The sequence below is a fragment of the Pistacia vera genome, unplaced genomic scaffold (assembly GCF_008641045.1).
Source record: "Pistacia vera cultivar Batoury unplaced genomic scaffold, PisVer_v2 Contig761, whole genome shotgun sequence".
NCBI classification, from domain to species: domain Eukaryota; kingdom Viridiplantae; phylum Streptophyta; class Magnoliopsida; order Sapindales; family Anacardiaceae; genus Pistacia; species Pistacia vera.
This window is the reverse complement of record NW_022196625.1, coordinates 271776-291951: the sequence shown is the minus strand read 5'-3', so window position 1 is coordinate 291951 and position 20176 is coordinate 271776. Positions and strand designations below refer to the sequence as shown.

General features: G+C 33.1%; 1 long non-coding RNA gene across 1 annotated transcript; it reads left to right on the top strand.

Annotated features, from left to right (window-relative positions):
* The first annotated feature begins 3061 nt into the window (after positions 1-3061).
* LOC116116115 lies at positions 3062-5846 on the top strand. The gene is made up of 3 exons (XR_004125767.1): positions 3062-3988; positions 4374-4423; positions 5444-5846. It is a non-coding gene; the product is annotated as an uncharacterized LOC116116115 (long non-coding RNA).
* Positions 5847-20176: the final 14330 nt, after the last annotated feature.

Genomic DNA, 20176 nt, shown 5'->3' with positions numbered 1-20176 from the left:
AGAGGTAAGTGCTTCTCCCCAAAAAGATAACAGCATGTGAGCCTCTATTAATGAGGCACGAACGACCTCCAATAAGTGCCGATTTTTTCGCTCAGCAACACCATTTTGATGGGGTGTGTTGGGAAAAGCAGTCTGATGAATGATATCATGTATTGCTAAGTATTGTTGAAGATCTGAACTTTAATATTCTCCTCCATTGCCACTTCGAAGGATTTGAACCTGTGCATTATACTGCGTACGAACCATTTTGTGAAATCTCTAAAAGAGTAAATTAACCTCCCCTTTAGATTTCATTAGACATACCCAAGTCATTCTCGTACAATCATCAATAAAAGTAACAAACTAACGAGATCCACCTAAAGTAGTAACTGGTGATGGCCCCCAGACATCTGAATGTATAAGCATAAAAGGACTTTGACTTTTGTTGATTGCTGTTGGAAATAAGACTCGATGGCTTTTTGATAGTTCACAAACATCACAACAGAAGTTACTGATATCATTTTTTCCAAACAAACTTGGAAAAAGTTTCTTCAGATAGCTGAACGAAGCATGTCCGAGGCGCTGATGCCATAACCAAATGTCGGATTTTTGTTTATCCCTTTTAGAGTAATCTACAGTCAAAGCCTGTTGTAACACGGTAGAACTTTGTGACTCTAAATCCAAGTAATACAATTTCCCCCGTCTAATACCACAACAAATCGTCTGCTTTGTTTGAATACTTTTAAACTCACAAAATTCAGGCCAAAAAATCACCACACAAGTCACAAGATAAGCTTTTGGTTATTTTGGAGACTGACAATAAGTTATAATTGAGGGATGGGACAACTAAGATAGAATCTAACTATAAAGAGTTTTTTAGGGTTAACGAACCTTCCCCAATGACCTGGTTAGATTCACCATTGGCAGTAGAAACAAAGTTTTGTGAGGATGACTTAAGGTTAGACACATGCCTAGAATCAAATGTCATATGATCGATAGCATCAGAATCAATTATCCATGCACTATTAGAAACAAATGTACACATATTTAAAGACTTACCATCATTTCCAACAGTAGCTACAAATGATGAAGATTGTTGGACATTTGCTTTCTTTTCCACAACAACATCAGTAGAACTTTTCATTTTGTCGTTATTGAGCATGCCAAGTTTAGTCGTCTCTGAGTAACTTACTTCTAAATTTGGAACTGGTTTCGTAGAATTTCTCCACACATTCTCCCCTGTTTTTTTTTTTTTTTTTTTTTTTTTTTTTTNTACTTCAGAATAAAAAATAAATAAATAAAAGAAAAATAAATAAGAAAAAAGTAAAAATAAAAAAAGTTTAAAAACAAACTCTCAACAAGCACAATAGGCAAGTTACGGTGGCACAGCAACTGCCAATCAGAGTCGCCGGAAACAGATCGGGTTTGACGTCAGTGTGGTGGTGTTTCTTGGTGATTGAAGTTGTTTGGGTGATGATGTGAATTTGCGGCAAATTTGTTGAAGATGGTTGGTTTTGGAATTTTTTTTTTCTGAGTATTTTGGTATTGAATATGGTAGGTTTGTTGAAGATGATTAGGATAGTCTGGGGGTTGAATATGGCATGGGGTTGATATGGCAGGAGGTTGATATGGCAGGAAGTTTTGGTGTTGTTTTGCGGCTAGATTTGATGGCTGGTAGTGTTTTCTGGTGACTGAAGTTTGGAGGATTGGATTGATTGCAGTCGTTTTCTCCTTCTTGGATTGACGACGATGGGATGATTACTCACCAGTGATTTTTCCGATGGCTGCTCTACAATGAGAATTTTTTTTAGAGATCAGAGAGTGGCTCTGATACCATGTTTGTTTGAAGAATTGGGTTTTCAATTCATTAATTTATCACTAAGGAGTTACACCCTTTATATAGGGAGTATACGATCTCCTAAATCTCCTAATTATGTCAATTGTGGATTACACAATATTTTGTCTGACATAATTAGGAGATTACATAATCTCTAGAATATTCTGAGATCGTATACCTGACATAACTAAAAGATTACATAATATTCACTTGATTACAAAATATATACAAAATATTATGAAAATCTTAACAGATTATGCTCCTAGAGTTACACTCTGCTCCTATAGTGATACTCTACTCCATGAGCAAGAGTTACCTTTGCTCATAGGTTACTTTACTCAAGAGCATTTTACTGGTGAGTTACCCTTACTCATGAACCATTTAATTCTGGATTTTTTCCAAAGTGATAAAGATATTGTGGGAATTCTAGGATTAGAATGTTTTCAATGTAAGAGTTATCTAGATTGTATCTAGTTTATTAGATTTAAATAAAAAGATAATCCTAGTCTAAGAAGGTGTTTGTAAGCTTTCAAATCAAGCTGATATATTTGATTATAATTTTTTTGGATTTATAAGCCAAAAAAATAAGTTGGGGGAAACTTACTGTTTTTGGTTTTTGGCTTAAAAAACTATTTATATTACCGTATTACCTCTATTTAATTTTAAAATTTCATCATATAACCTTATTTTTATATTTCAAATAACTCAAACTATTTGTCTATAAAGTATTTGTTTATTTAATTCTAAAATTAAATTATATTGTAATATGATTGAAATATATTTTGATGATATTATAGTAAAAAATTAACTTAATATAATTTATTATTTGATAAAATAATATAGTACCCTTTTTAGTCATTTTAATGATTAAATATTTAAATGTACTTATAAACTACATTTTACCAAACGCGTCAACTATTTATCAGTCATTTATAAGTAATTTAACCAAACATGTAACTGCTTAGATTTTTTAATGCTTATAAACTAAATTAGCTTATAAGTAGAAATTACCTTACAAACACTAGTTGCTGATAAGCTTGGCAAACAGGCTCTAAGAGTTATTTGAATAATTTAGGTTCTCTATATAACTAGAGTTTGTAGTATAAAATAAATATATATGAAATAAAGATTATCAAGGAATTACGTCCTCATTTCATGGTATTAGAGCCAGGTTCCTTTGGCCGGAAAGAATAATGGTGAAAACTGCCATGACAGGTGAAAGACAAGGAAGAAGTGGGAGCCCTCCAATTGATCCTACGACAGAACCATCCATCTTCAGGTCGGGGAACTGGACCAACGGGAGACCAACCTCTATTAAATGGTCACAATAACATTGATCATAACTCTATACAGATCAGTGTCCACAAGTTGAATGGAAAAAACAACATACCATGGTCTCAAGCTATGAAATTGATGATCAGGGGAAGAGGCAAGTTGGGCTACTTGACTGGAATTGTTAAAGCTCCACAAGAAGATGACCCTGTGTACCAGAAATGGGATGCTGAGGATAGTACTGTGATGACCTGGTTGATTAATTCCATGAAGGAGGAGATTGGCTGACTATACTTATTTCTTCCTACTGCAAAGGACATTTGGGATATGGCTAAAGAAACATACTCATACATGGGAAACTTAGTGCAGATTTTTGAGTTAAAGTCAAGACTGAGAGAGACCAAACAGGATAGTTGTATGTTACCCAGAATTATAGTACGTTGGCTCAACTGTGGCAGGAGTTGGACTTGTTTGTGGAGATAATTGGAGTTGTACTCAAGATAATGTCAAATACACGAAAATGTTGGAGAAAGAAAGAGTATTTGAGTTCTTTGTTGGACTAAATAAGGAACTACATGACGTGAGAGGGAGAGTTTTGGGCAAAGAACCCTTACCCTCTGTCCGAGAGGTATTTGTAGAAGGTGGGTAGCAAGGAAAGTAGGAGTAAAGTGATGATGGGAGAATTGACTAGTATCTCAAATGTACAGCCTGAACCGGAAGCTTTAGCCTTAGCTTCTAAGGGTTGGGAGAGTTATGTTGGAGATCAAACATGGCAAAAAGGAGAAAAAATCTGGTGCTAGTACTGTCGTAAACTGCGGCATACTAAGGCGACCCCTAGAAATTACATCGCAGGCCATCGAATTGAAAGTTTTGACAATCTGACCAGTTATTTGTTAGCTGGTAAGAAAATGTCTAGCATTCCCAGCTTGAGGGGGAGTGTGGGAATTCTAGGATTAGAATGTTTTCAATGTAGGAGTTATCTAGACTTTATATGGTTTATTAGATTTAAATAAAAAGATAATCCTTGTCTAAGAGTTATCTGAATAGTCTAGGTTGTCTATATAACTAGAGTTTGTAGTATAAAATAAATATATATGAAATAAAGATTGTCAATGAATTTTGTCCTCATTTCATATATAATTTAGGGTATAATATAAATCATATTTGATGATCACAATTTAATTTCTAACTTCTGAAATCCAAGATTAGTGCAATCAATTTCTTTTTTCCTGGCACGGTAAGATGTTTATTTGGTTTTAACTTCATGTTTTTAATTTAATTGCAGCAATTTCCAGACACTGTCCTAATAGATTGGCATACGCGGAGTAGCTATTGGTAAGTTTGAAATGCAAGATGCTTTTTGGATTTCTTTTTTTACCCAGTTTATTCTGAAAAATTATTTCGTGAAATGAAAATGAAAAATGAGATTTTGCATTTCATAAACCAAGAATTTCTTGATAACAAAAGTTATTAGGTTTCTACCTGGGTATTACTTGGTTGGCTCCAAAGGCTGGGGATTTTGCATTTTATTGGAATCTTGATTTATGAAGCAAGTTTTTTCTTAGAAGAATAATGTTTGCAATAATTTTTATGAGTTTAGTAAACATTTATGGTAATATTAATTTGTTAGGTTAGTGTCTAAGAAAAATTGAAGCAAGAAGAAATGTGGTAGAATCAAAAGGAATTTTATTTGGCATTCGTTGTTCAATCAAAAAAAGACTTGAGAAAATTAAGATATTACTATTCACATAAAATTATGGCAAGAATTTAAGAATAGAGTCGATGAGTGCGTCAAAGAATAAGAATGTTGGCAAACGCTGAACACAAAATTTAACTTGTAAGTTGGTTGCTCTCTTTGTTTAGTAATTATGTAAATTCCTTAAAAGAGTATTATTGATTGTATGTGTAAGGTGAAAGACAATACTCTATAATGAAGAATATAGAGGAGGAAGAATGAACTCTATTACATCTTAGAAATGAATAATGAGGTTGAATTAGTCTGGTAGCTCACTTCATTCTAATGGACTATTCAGATTTTTACAAAATAAATTAAGTGTTAAATTGTTAATTACTTGGGCTTAGCCAACTGAATAGTCTAAACTATGTATGCAATTTAGATTCTTAGCGTTGATATATCAAAATGTTATGGAACACTCCTTGAATTATACATTTATTTTGTATATTAGCCATTATAATATCTTATGGATTTGCATATTGCAGTTTTAAAGTTATTTTGTTATTGGCCTCTGTTTTCGTAACAAAGCTCGCCATACTGCAGAAAAAAGTATTTCAATGTTATTAAGTTAAATTCTTTGGACACTGAGCAGATATCTGCTTTTTGTTAAAAAATTGCAGTTGGTTTTGTGTCTGCTGGATGGTTAGCTTCTCTTCTAATCACGAATGGAGCAGGATTTGGATGTGGAAGGGGATGATACTTTTTGCATGGGGAAGACTTAATTAGAAGATTTAGATCAACGCTGGTAAATGCCACAAAGACTACAAAAGTTTTGATCTCGAATGATGAAATTCTGGAGTTATTTTGCAGAATTGGACTTCAAAAGTTAATGTGTGGTTGAAGATTTTAGCTGGATTCCTACAATTGCAAAAGGTTTCTGCACAGCTTTATGAAATTTTTCGAGTGGTGTTGGCGTTGAAGCCTTTTTCAAAGGCTATGATTCGAAAGCCTGTAGGCATTGTTTGGAGTTTTTTTGCTAATATTTCATGTTACTGATGTGGAGAGTAAAAGTAAGTTGTGATTTCAGAGGTATATTTTTTTTCTTTGAAATTATTGCTTCTGCAGCTAATTTTCACTTTCTATGTTAAAATTCAACTGTTTTCACTTCTAACAATGGCATAAATTCCATTATCCATTGAGAAATTATTAATGTTTCTAAAATTCCACTCGGTTGTGTTTATATATGTAAGGGTAATTTTGTCTTTAAAAAATTTGAGGTTCACATGATTTTTAGAAAGAACAATCTTATTTGCAAGAATATGATGTACAAAAATTAAAGTAATAGTCACAAGATATATGTACCATTATCAAGATAGTTATGTTAAAATAAGCCCTTTGCAATTCTAAATTTTTTTAAGTTTCCAACTAGAAGTGGGGAAGGCCCGGGCCCAATATTTGAAGGACGGGTCCCACGAGATTTCTTAGGGCCCATGGCTGGTTCTATTTTTTTTTTTTTTTTTGTAAAATTATTTTTAATTTCTGCATTTATTGTCAGTTTTATATAACATAGGGGGTTATGGATATTTGTCAGGAGTTTAAAGGATATTGGGGAGGGCGTTTGGGCCCAAGCCTGGGCCTAGGATCGATTTTTTGGGCCGATCCCTTGGGCCTGGGCTAAAATTCCCACCTCTATTTTCAACTTTCCATTCTATGTATAAATTAAGCAAAATACTAGACCTAGGCAGGGATCGGTCCCAACCAAACTCAGGTCTGGGCCCGATTGGGACCAATCACTCATGGGCTTGGGATCGGTCCTAGGCCCATGAGAAATTTCAAGACTCAAACCAATCTCTAGGACTAGTTCTGGGCCCATAGGACCGACCCTATGGGCTTGAAAAATTATTTTTCACCCCTCCAATTATTTTATATTGGCCAAAAAAATTATATAGGGGGGTTTATGTAATTTTTAGAGGCTTGGAAAATTTATTTCCATCCCCGAGAGATTAGTAAATTTTTAATTAACTTTAAAAAATAATTAATTAATTAATGGTTAATTACAATTAACAATTATTTATAAATATGGGGATTTAAATTTAAACTTTAAAGAGATAATTTAATTTATTAATTTTAAAATAAATGTAATATTCACACAATCACACATTTACACTTCACAAATAAATAATTAAATAATTTTTTTTTTATTAAATTATTCATCATCAACAATATTTACATCATTCAAATCTGTGTTCCTAAAGAGTTCGAGTAGTTCGGGATCTTCAAGATACTACTACAGTCTTCTCTCTACATAAGTTCAATCCCATAAATACGTTATCACTTTAATCATCCATTGGTTAAAGAGCATCTTCTGTCTTCAACAATTCGGTCACTCGTTGAAAATGCTGACTTGGATGCAATTGTAGAAACTGACACAGATAAAATTTCATGTGCCATTTGGGCTACAATGGAGAATCGACTTTGATATTGTTTCCACTATTGAAGCCCATCTATCTCACTTTTCTCCTTCTTCGTCATGTAGGACATGTCCATTTGTAGGTAGCGATTCAGCTCATTTGGTTAATGTATGTACGCATTGGAGCTGCTACTTCTGCCGCCATGTTCCATATACGTCCACATGCTCGATTCTTGACAGTTGTCTTCATCAGGGTCCTATTGGTCGTCTCTGCTAGACTTCCAGTTCCATTGTATCTGCTCTGATATAAAGAAAAAAAGATTTCCAATTTTTGCTTGAAGTTAATCTAATAATACATATAATCATGTCCTAAATACTGGCCTACCTCAGTAACTATACAATTAACTACTTGTATATTTAAACCTAGGATCTACAACAACGCCTAATCTATATAAGCATGGAATATCTAACCAATATTTCTCGTAATTTTTTCCATCTTTGAAATAATTTCCATTAAGACGTCATTATATATATATAGCAAAAGTTTTAAAAATTTGAAGTAAAATATCTAACATTAAATTAGTGCAAAAGTTTTAGAAATTTGAAGTAAAATATCTAACATTAAATTAGTAGTAGAATAATAAATACCACTTAATGTATTAGAGGATTCATAAAAAACTTTAAGAAATAAATAAAAAAGTTTGCAAACTGTCCAATCATCATAGTTGACAACTTCCTGCGGATTCTTCTAATTGACGAAATCTGTAATTTGTCTTGCATTTGACAAACTTTTTTCCAACATCAAGTAGGTGAGTTCCAAAGGATAGGTATGTCAATACATAACTTCAAGGGGACATTTGGTTGGGGGTAATGTGGGATTATTGGGGTTATGTTATCTTACATTACTTTATTACCACATTTGGTTGTCAAGTAATATAAGATTCCAATAATCTTCAAACAATAATACTATATTTACAAAAAAATCTTACAAAGATTTACATATAAAGTGAGGTGGCAAAAAATGAATGGAAGAGTGAAACAAAAAGTCAAACTTATTATAATCACTTTTCCATTCATTTTTTGCCATATCACTTTGTGTGAGAATCTTTGCAAGATTTCTTTGTAAGTGTAGCATTACTCATCTTCAAATACCAATAGTAGTTACTATTATTAATATTGGAGGTAATTAGATTACCTCCATTTTCTTATGTATTGTAAGATTACTAGGGTAATTTTTTTGTTACAATTCTATCCCTTATTAATAAAATTTTAGGACAATAATGCCCTTATTTTTTAATTTATTTACATGAATGTTGCTTTTACTATTTCATCTCAATTAATTAATTTTTTGGACAAAATTACCCTTGAATTCAAAACAAATTGCAACCTACTCAAGCCACCACCCCCACCCACCTACCATCACCTGCCACTGGCAACCATCCTCACGGCCAGCCGTAGCCGAAACGGTACACGGAAGGCCAAAAATGGCCATCGTAAGCCGATATGGCCATTTTTGGCCAGATCCGTCGATCTGGTCGATGGCCGTTAATGGCCATGTCTATGGCTGTCAATGACCATTGATCTGGCCGTCAATGACCATCGAAGGCTAGATCCTTTGATCTAATCGTGGACGGTCAGATCTATCACATCTGGCCAGAAATGGCCATACAACACTCATAGGCCATTTCTTGCCTTCTGTGCATCATTAGGTTGCTGGCAGCCTGCGATGGTTGCTGGTGGTCGACAGTGGCTGGGTTGGTAGGGGTGCTTTATTGATTTTCCAAACTTTTATTATGAGGTTGTTTTTGCTAAGTTTTTAAATGCAAAGGGGGTTACATAATCCAAATAATAATCAGTATTAAAAAATAATATAATAATAATATTTAATTAGAGGACAATTCAGTAATTTAAATAACATACCCACCAATTTATTCTTTCCAACCAAACATATTAATATAACATAGCCACCAATTAACCAAACACATTTTTCTAAAGATTCCAAATAATCTTCAAGGTAATCTAGCTTTTTAGTAATCTAACATTCCCAGTAATCCAACATTCCATAAACCAAACACCCCCCAAAGGTCAAACCAGTGGATCCTCTTGCTTACATATTTGACGTACTCTTGCCATCTTTTGTTGCTATTGCCGACGATGAATCTGATAGTTGTGCGCACCCTTTCAATCTTCAAATTTATAGCTTCTAAACCTGTTTTAACAATCAAATTAATGATGTGGCAAGCACATCTCTAGTGAAAAAAATTTCCTTCACCATGCAGATCCAATCTCTTTTCAAATAAAGAGATGGTCGCAATGTTAGCAACTGCATTATCTAGCGTTAGCGCTACAACTCTATCAGTTAATATATATTCTTGCAAAACTTCAAGTATTGTAAAATAAATAGTGTCAGTATTATGTGCAGTATATAATGGTTTAAAACCTATCATTTTTTGTTGTAAACCCCAACCGTGATCTAAGTAATGTATTGTGACAGTTAAAAAATCTGTTTTTGATCTACAAGCTCATATGTCTAAAGTAAGTGCAATAAATATATTCCTAAAATTTTGAAATTCATTTTTAAGTTGAATATTTATTTGGTTATAAAGTTTTAGTGTGTCTCTTTTACTTGTACTTCTATTAACAGGGGTATATATTAGACAAAATGCAGTTTGAATCAAGCGAATAAAAAAAAGATTTTTAAATAAAGAAAGGGGAGAGGAGTCCATAGCAATTATGTATTTTGCTATTTCCTCTCGTGCTTGGAGTGCATTGTATTGCTATGTTGATAGAGTTGAGGATTGTGGATTAAAATTAAGTTGAGTTTGAATTGTCTACCTGGTCCGGTTGAAGATGAGCCGAACAGTTGCATTATTTAGGGGTGCTTCTTCTCCAAATGTCATCGCATCGTCAAAGTCCCCTTCTCAACGCCGATAACGGTTCCATAGAAATTACATACTCCGCACGATTCTTCCCCCTCCCTATTCACCTTTGCTTGTTTTGATCTAGTGAAATGTTGCCATACATCGAACACGACCCTCTTTGATAGTCGGGGTGGTTGGGCCATGGAGTCACAGCTCGCTTGTGTTTGGGTGAACCTCGTCCCGGCTGAATGTCGTTGTTGTCGTTCAATTGCAACAGTTGCCTTTGGAAAGGGTAAAAATGGATCAAACCCTTCCATTTCTTCGGTTGATGGAATGTAGAACTTATTTGGCCCTTTCATTATGAATTTATGATAAAATAATAAATAATTAAAACAAAAAAAATTAAATAATAATATGAATAAGAGATGATATTGAAAAATTGAAAAATATAAATAAATAATATGAATAAATTATAAATTATAAATATAAATATAAATTGAATTGAAGAAAATATAAAGAGAATTGGATTGGAGTAGAGAGACTGAGAGAATGAGAGATTGAGAGTTGGTGTGAAAAAAATTGGAAGTGTGAGGGATAGGATTGGGAGGGAAAATGAAAACCCCTTGGCACGCATATGAGCATTAATTGTTTTTTGTAAAATATCAGTTTAACCCTAAATATTTTTGTCAATTTTAAAATTTTCAGGAGGTTTTTGTATATTTTACAAAGGACTTTTTTTAAATTAAGCAAGGGGGTTTAGGCCAAGGCCTCGGACCGGCCCCAGCCCGGGCCTTGGAAGAGGGCCCGATCAAGGGACCAGTCCCTCCTCCCATAGGCCTAGTCCGGTTTGGGACTAGGCCCTACAAGGACCAGTCCTTTGGGTCGAGTTTTTGGGACCAGTCCCAAATGCCTAGGTCCACAAAATACCATGTTCATATTTTATAAGAAAATATTTGCAATTATGAGAATATAGGGTTAATTTCCCCTAGGCCCTTGTAACTTAAGAAATTTATTAACCCCCATTAACTTCCGAAACTAAAATGAACACCCCGTGTCGTCACTTTTTACCATTAAGTTAATGGAGATATGGACATTTCAAACTTACGACGGATTAAAATTTTAATTGAACCTGTGACCTCAAGATCTGAGGAAATTTAGAACATATAAAACCACCAAATCAAATCCTGTTTTATGCATTTCATATACATTTTATTTTACAAATAATATATAACATAAAAATAGAGAAAAACAAATAAGGCAAAAATCAAAATCCCTAATTCCTAAACTCCTCACCAGATCTCCAATTAGCAAAATCAAAACAAAAAATCAATGAGTTAAAGGATGATTGTGATAGTGTTTGATCAGCAAGGTGGCCTAACATCACACAATTGGCCGCAATATGGCTTTAACACCAAATCACAGCCAATCGAAGCCAATCTCAACCAAACGCAACAAACTACGATTATTCCTAGGAATGGGGAGCCCATATTGTCTATGATTGGGCACCACTAAGGGAAATTTTGTCCTCCCCGCTCTTTGATAACTATCGAGTTACCTAATCATTGATATAACACAAGGTTCATCAGATTTGCTTTCGCTATTGTTGTCGCATTTGGAGAGAATTATGACCATGATTATATCTTGTTGAGCATGTAATGTAGTTGTCGTTTGAATGACGATTATGGTTATAAAGTTTACTATGGTTGTCATTGTAGTCTCGCTGGGCTTCACAAGAAGTTAAATAACATAGATCACGTTGTAGTATAGTCCCTGTATGGATACTAGGCTACTTAAGGGTGACTAAACAACAATAACACTACGGACACCGAAATATTAGCACCGAATTTCTGTACCGGCCGACATGGAACGCGTTTCTCCATTTCTTTATAATTTTTTCTAGTGAACGGCCATCCATCAAATTTGGATGGTCGTTCACTCACATGGACGCCCGTCCATGTTATATGGACGGGCATCCATATGAGAGGGACGGCCGTCCCTATTAAAATAAAATAAAAAAAATTTGTAAAAGCTTAGGGACAGCCGTCTATCCATTATGGACGACCGTTCATGCTATATGGACGGGCGTCCATATGCGAGGGACGGCCGTCCATATAATATGGACGGTCGTCCCTATTAAAATAAAATAAAATAATTTGTAAAAGCTTAGGAACGGTCGTCCATCCATTATGGACGGCCGTCCATTAATTTTGGATGGGCGTCCACAAATAATGGACGCCCGTCCTTCACCCAAATATGAAAAAAAAAATTTTCATTATGGACGGCCGTCCTTTTATTGTGGACGGGCATCCGTAAGTAATGGACGCCCGTCCAAAAGTAATTCGTAAAAAAAAAATTAATTTTTAACACTGGACGACAGCCCTTATGTAAAGGACGGCCGTCTAACCCTTATGGACGGCCGTCCGTACTTAATGGACGGGCATCCATTACTTATGGACGCCCGTCCATAATGTTATTAAAATTTAAAAAAAAAAAAAATTCGCGTTTTAGTAATAAATTGTTTTTTTGTTTACATACGCTTCTCCAACAACAAGCGCTAAAATTCTCCGAGCGAAAGAAAACCAGCGCCAAAATTCGTCATCCCCTTCTACTTCATCGTTGTCGTCTGTTCTTCGTCTCAGTGTTGCGTCTGCATTCCTCAGCCATTTCTTCTCGCAACAAACGTTTTCTCCTCATTTTCCAACTACCGTGTGAAGAACGAAAGCTATCATCTTTTCATTTCATCAAACCATAGCCATTTTTTACAGTCGAAAGAGAGATCCATTTTTTACAAGAAAGGGAGATTAGAGAGATTTGTGCAGGTTAATAAACGATTTTTATATAATTTATACATTTATTTAGTTTTTTACCATGAAAATTTTTATATAACTTATCCATTTATTTAGTTTTGTATTATATTTTGGATTGAATATATGTTACAATAGAAAAACACTGATAGAGAAAATTTGTTGCTGATTGTTATGAATCAGATTTCGTGAACGTGAACACTAGTATTAGATTTGCATTAAATTACAGAATATGGAAGAGTCTAGTTTGGCTCAGAATATGGAAGAGTCCAGTTTGCCTCATTTCAATGATGTTGAGGTAAATTTATTGTATCGTATTGTTTATTTTATTTGATGTGTTGTATTAGTACATTCTAATTTTATGTATTATAAAACTATTAAATCAGGAAAATAAACGTGATGAATTAAAAGATATGGGATGTGCAGAGGAAGAAGTAGAGCCTCATATTGGAATGGTGTTTGATTCAGTTGATAGTCTGGTGAAGTATTACAAACGGTATGGTAACAAAATAGGATTTGAAGCAATGATACGTACGTCAAAGAAAGGCGAAGATGGAGAGATGAGATATGTGACAGTGGCATGTTCTTATTCTGGAAAGGAGAGATATAAGTCCAAAAATACCTTGAAAAAACAACCTGTTGCCAAAATAGATTGTAAGAGTCGGATTAGTGCAGCTTTGAATAGTGAATGCAAATGGGAAATTAAATCAGTTGTACTTGAACATAACCATGATCTTACAAGTCCGACAAAAAGAAGATATTTCAAGGTTAATCGAACAATACAACCTTATGTGAAAAGGCNCATTAAGAATGGACGGCCATCCCCAAATTTTTATCTTTTTTTATTTTCATATTTTTGGTTAAGGACGGGCGTCCCTTATTTACGGACGCCCGTCCAAAATGAAGGGATGGCCGTCCATAACGAATGAACGGCTGTCCCTAATTTTTATAAAAAAAAATATATATATATTCCATTTTACTTATGGACGGGCGTCCTTTAAATGGGGACGCCCGTCCCTGGTATATGGACCGGCGTCCATGTGAGTGAACGGCCGTCCAAATTTATGGACGACCGTCCATAATGGAATTTTTTTTTCATATTTGGGTGAAGGACTGGTGTCCATTATTTGTGGACGCCCGTCCAAAATTAATGGACGGCCGTCCATAATGGATGGACGGCCGTCCCTAAGCTTTTACAAATTTTTTTTATTTTATTTTAATAAGGACGGCCGTCCCTAAGCATTTACAAATTTTTTTATTTTATTTTAATAGGGACGGCCGTCCATATTATATGGACGGCCGTCCTTCGCATATGGACGTCCGTCCATATAACATGGACGGGCGTCCATGTGAGTGAACGGCCGTCCAAATTTGATGGACGGCCATTCACTAGAAAAAAAAAATTATAAAGAAATGGAGAAACGCGTTCTACGTCGGCCGGTACAGAAATTCGGTGCTAATATTTCGGTGTCTGTAGTGTTATTGGACTAAACAAATATCAGATTTAAGTTCAAGGCCTCAAAAGTTTCACCCGGCAAATAGTTGTGCACAGTGAAATATTGTGGGGGTCATCCACTGTATGTAGTGCCCAAGATACTCCAGCCCAGCACCAGTGGAAGTAGTAGATCAGATGACGTAAAGCTACCACCTCCCAAGAGAATTTGCCTGGACCAAACCCGTTCTGCTTCACTTTAGAATTTGCACATACAGTTAGCATTTCCTAATCTTAAATCCTTGTGGAAGATTTTAGAAGGGCAAACTCAGTTCTTTTATTATTTTCTTTTCTAATTGTTTTATTCTACTACAATAATCGCTTGGTAATTAAATATATGTTTATCACAAATTCTATCATTTTATCCTTTCTTAAAGTACTATAAATGTGTTGAAAGTTCAGGGTTATGAAGTTAATTTGGTGTGAAGTTACGAACCACTCCAGGGGTGGCGCAAGGATAAAAACAATATTTGGGAGCCGGACAGGGTAAAGACAGAATTTCAAATTTCAATACAAAATTTTTTTTTTTTTTTTACATATTATATTAAATTACTCATAAAAGTATAAAAATAACGTAATTAAGTCTTGGTAATGCGTATAAAAAAGACAAAATAATATCTCAAGACAGTGATGCTAAATGACCCCCATTGATTCCCTATTCAGTCCCCATCTTATAGTAGATCGACATTAATTCCGAAATGTGGGGTTAAATTATATAATTTCCCATTTATTTTATAACAAATGAAATGTATTTTTAACCCATGATTTTTGGTATACCAGTAGCCTTTGAAATTTACCTTGTTTGCAAGAATCTAGAATTGTCGTCATATTTTAATATCCATTCATTATCCTTTTATTTATTTTGTAAAATATTAAAGCTTCATATATATATATATATATATATAATTTTCTTTGTTCCTCATTTATTTCCCAGTTTTTGTATTTTATAACATTCTGTAAATATGTTTGCTTTGCTTTCTTCGATATTTAAAACTAATATCTTAATTTCAGTTTGTTTTTAAAGAAAACAATAACGTCCTACATTTTTTACATATTAAAAAAAAAATCAGATTCGTATCTTTTAAACTAATTAAAAAAAATGAATGTTATGTATATTATAATTCAATATATATAATTTTATTTTAGTAAAACATGTTGGAAATTAAATTTAAAATGTTTCTTTTTAAACTTAAAAGAAAAAAAAAAAAAGATATTTAAGTTTAATGTTTTAAACTTAACATTATTATATTTTTCAAGAGTAAGATGTATCTATTTTATCAAAAGTCATTAACGTGTTAAAATGTAGATAATTTTTTTTAAAAAAAAAAAAACTCTAATTAATTACATTCGTAATATTTAACATATACCTTTAAGATACACATGATGTAGGATAGGTTTTTTTTTTAGAAAGTTCCTAGAGAGAATAATATATATAAATTGATGATGATTACACTAATTTTTTTTGTACAATTATAGTAGTTAGGATTAGAGGTTCTTGGTATTAAACATATTTTCTTTACATATTTATTATCTTCCTATAATTATGATCACTAAAGGAATTGCAATGGAAATAGTGAATAGAATTGATACACGAATTGTAGAAATATCATGAATCATAAGAAATTACTAGTTAGAGTAATCATGTTTAGAGCAACTACAGATACCAATTGAGTATTCATCTCTTCTGGCTTGGTTTTTTAATATAAATTTCCGACTTAAAATGAGACTAAACTTGTAAAATTTGATATAACTAAACTTAGAATCACCAAGAGCTTTGAGGGTACATAAAAATTTCAATTTGGTCTGGAGAACATTGAGATTGTATTTGAAGTTGTACAATTTTTTTTTTTTTTTTTCAGTTTTCAATCCCAGTGATTTATTTACATATTTATTTTCTTCTAATAATTATGATCACTAAAGGATCCGGTGATTTTATGAAAGTATTAAAGAAACCCCAGTGTTGGGGTCTTGATATTTATAAAATAATTTATCATATTTTTTAAGAGGTTTTATCCCATTTTCTTGGATTATCTACTAGTGGGATGACAATTTAACATTTTCAAACTAAGTTTTTGGCAATCAGAGGGAGGTATTAAATAATTGAACGTCACTTTTTAATTTTTATTTTTGAAAATCTTGAAAATATTAATTACTTTTCCAAGTTGGTTGAGCTTTACAATTTAGGAAAATCAATTTCTGTTAGAAAAGCTTTTATGTTCAAGGCTTTGTTTTCAAATTATTCACTGTTCAACGGTTTGATTAATAGCAAGTGACGTTAATTAAATCCTTTTTAGTGAAACGGTGCAGTTTAGTATACAGATAAAGCTCACAATCTCAACAGTTTTATATTAAAGTTACAGAATTTGTGGGTTTATATCAACTATAGCTCAGCAAAACTGGAGATAAAAGCTTTTTGAATCCAACGGCTAGATTAACAGTGGTTAACAGAGTTTGTTAACATTATTGACATGAAAACGGAGTTATCAAATCTGTTGAAAGTTTAGTAACGCTGCCTGTTTTTTTATCAGAGTGGTTGGGTTTTCATTTTTATTTCAACTGAAGATCATCAAGTTGGAGAAGAGATTAACGGTTGAAATGTTGTCAATTTGTGTAAGAGTCATACGAATTGCCAACGTGGACTCATTTTTAGTATAAAAAACAATTTAAGAATCAGTCTCTATGGTTGCAGAAGTTAATAAAAATTCAGCTATGGAAATTTTTGTTTTCTCTCATGTTTCTCTGTTTGTTTCTGGGGAAAGTGTTATAACTTTCTGGATTTTTTTCTGCATTCGATCCTAAGATTCTCACACCCAACAACCGACCAAATTTAAATAATTCTTATCAGTTTGCTTGTTCTTCGTTTTAAACCCTTATGATCAATATATTTTTCACATCAAAAAAGCTTGGCTAGATGGCTTTTTTAAAATTGAACTCCATCACTGCTGCAAAAGAGTTTTTAGATCTCCAAGAAGTAACTGAGAACGAATGTTTATGAAACTCTTTTGCAAGACGCATAAAAAAATCCTTCATAATGCTGTATTTCGGAGAAACTTCAGGTTCAGATTAGAGTATTAATTAAATGAATATATCTTTGACTGAAATTTGAAGTTTTTGGATGGCATGAATTCGCCTGGCATTATTGAAGAAATGCAAGGTCTTCTTCAATTTCAGAGCAATAAAGCTAGCTAGGAAGTTCAAATTCACTAGCTCCAATTAATTGAGAAACGATTCTTCGAAGTTACAAACTCTCAGTGAGCCTACACTTTTCACTGCTCAAAATGTTCATTTTCACTTGTGATAGTTGCTTCTCCGGTCTCTACTACAACTTCACTTAGATCTCTCAATTATCAACACAAATTTAAATTATAAGCCCAATTGGTCACTTGCTATACAATCTCCTGAATTTGGAAAGCAAGAGGTGAACTCTCATTTTGGGTTGGACTTGGGCTGTTTCAAGTTATTTTTAATGAGGGTGCTGTTGGGCTTGAAGGGTCAACGATTTGGGTTTATATCAGTGCGGGGGCTCCTTTTGGTGGGCTTGAAAGATAGGACATTATGTTTACAAGCACTATAATTGTTATTTTTTTCTTCAAAGAATCTATGGTTATTTTAATCTTTATATTTGTTGTTTAACGGTGTTATATTTTTGGGATTATTTGTAAGAATTTATTTTTAACTTTGATTTTTTCTAAACTTTTAATTTAATTATCTAAAATTTTATTTTAGGAATAACGTGGGTGAGGAGAATATAACATAAGTGAAGAGAAATGTTAACTCTTTCAAAGTATAAAAAATAGAATGAAGGGCATTTATGGAATTTACGAGGTGTCAATGTGTCATAAGGAAAAAAAAAATTGAAACTTTTGAAAAAGATATCTTAAGAAATGAAGCTTTTTTAGTCTATTAGTGGGTGTCAATAGTTCACTCTATATTTACACAAAAAATGGTGTTATTTAAGTATCACTTAAACTGTTTTTAAATAGAGGTGTTTGTGAGTTTGAAAAAAATTAAAATCTAATCCAATTCGATCATATCATATCAAATTTAAGAAAATAATAACAATTAATAAAATAGACTAAAATTTATAAATTGAAAGACATAATTGGATTGGTTTGGTTTTGTATACCAATTCAATTCAATTGGATTCTCAAAATTGAGATCTAATCAAAATTACCGAAATTGATCAAAATTGTATGTTTAACATTTTTAAACATTAGACATCCTAGAATTCTAGGAGCAAAGTTCTTTAATTTAATTATATTTTTTTTCTTCTCTAATTTAATTAATAAATCAGTTGTGTAAACTTCATTAAATTTTCAAAAAACTCTTAAAAAACACTATATATCGTTTGCAACATCATAACATTAGATATATTTTCTAAACTTGTATGATCAAATATTTTTTTTAAAGTTAAAAAAAGGTACAATTAGATGGATTTTTCAAACAAATAACCATCATAACTACAAAAGAGATTTCAGGTCTCCAAGAAGTAATGCGGGATAAAGAACTTAATTTCAGGATAGATGTTCATAAAATTCTTTAGCTAGACACTTAGAAATCCTCCATGATGCAATGTTCAAAAATCCTTCTCATGTTGTTAAAAGGATGACATAAAATCTCCTGGTATTAATGCAAAAAATAAAAATAATAATAATAATAATAATAAAAAAAAAAAGGGGCTTCTTCATGCACTGACTTTCCACTTTTTAAATGTAACTCACAATAAAAGCCACAATTTATTTTAATAATTCAATCTCAAATCACTCAAGCTTGGAAGTTACATGTAACTCAAAAAATGGTTTCTCAAAGTTACAAACTCTCAACTAGCCAACACTTTTCATTGCTCAGATCTTCGATATTTCTTGTCATAGTTCCTTCTAAGTGCAACAAAATTAAGTTCTCCCAATTGTTGGAGTTGTCAACCACTTCAACAATAAAGAGGCACGCAGAAACACTCGGGGTCTTGTTGAAGGATTTCTATAAGGTATTAATTCCTAATTGGGTTGAGCTTAGGAAAATGAGATCCTTATATATTATATTTTACACATTACATCTAATATATAAACTTATTTTTTTCTTGTATGATTGTGATAGCAAATCATAAAGCAAATTACATTCATCGTAACGAGGTGAGACAATATTGCAATAATATTGACTATGCTAACCGTAGTTTGTTAATTGAGTGAACCAGGTTAAATCGTACATATTTCTTCTTTCTCTTCATTATTTGTGATTTGTATGTTTATTGTTTTTGGTTTCGTATTACTCTTTATTCTTTCACCAATTAGCACAAAAATTTGAGATATGAATCATAATTTGTCATTTGTTATATAATCTCCTGTATTTGATATTACATCTTTGAATTGTGTTGGGTTGGAGACAAACAACTTTCTTTGATGTAGGAATTATTGGGCTTGAGCCTTTTTTGAATGGGCTCGAAGTGTTAGTGATATGGGTTGACATGGGTGTTGGGTTCTACTTAATTGGGCTTAATGAGCGTGCTGGTGTTGTCCGTATTATTTAGACTTGGTGGATCATCAATGGCCTGGCTTGATGACGGTTTTGGTGGGCTCTTCTTGGGTGGGTTTGTAAGACAGGATATTGCATTAAGACAAGTTAGTCAACGGTCACCCTGTAAGGCAATCGAATAAAAAATAAAAACATTGGTTAAAACGATTTACCTCCCCTAAAGTATTCCAAATTCACATTAGTTCCAAAAGTAGGGCATATCACATAAATATCTCCTTTATCGTTAGAGATGGGCATTTGCCCCGGCCCCATGGGGATCCGTCCCGACCCGACCCATTCCCCAAAAAAAATAGGGATAGGGCTAGGGATAGTCCTTA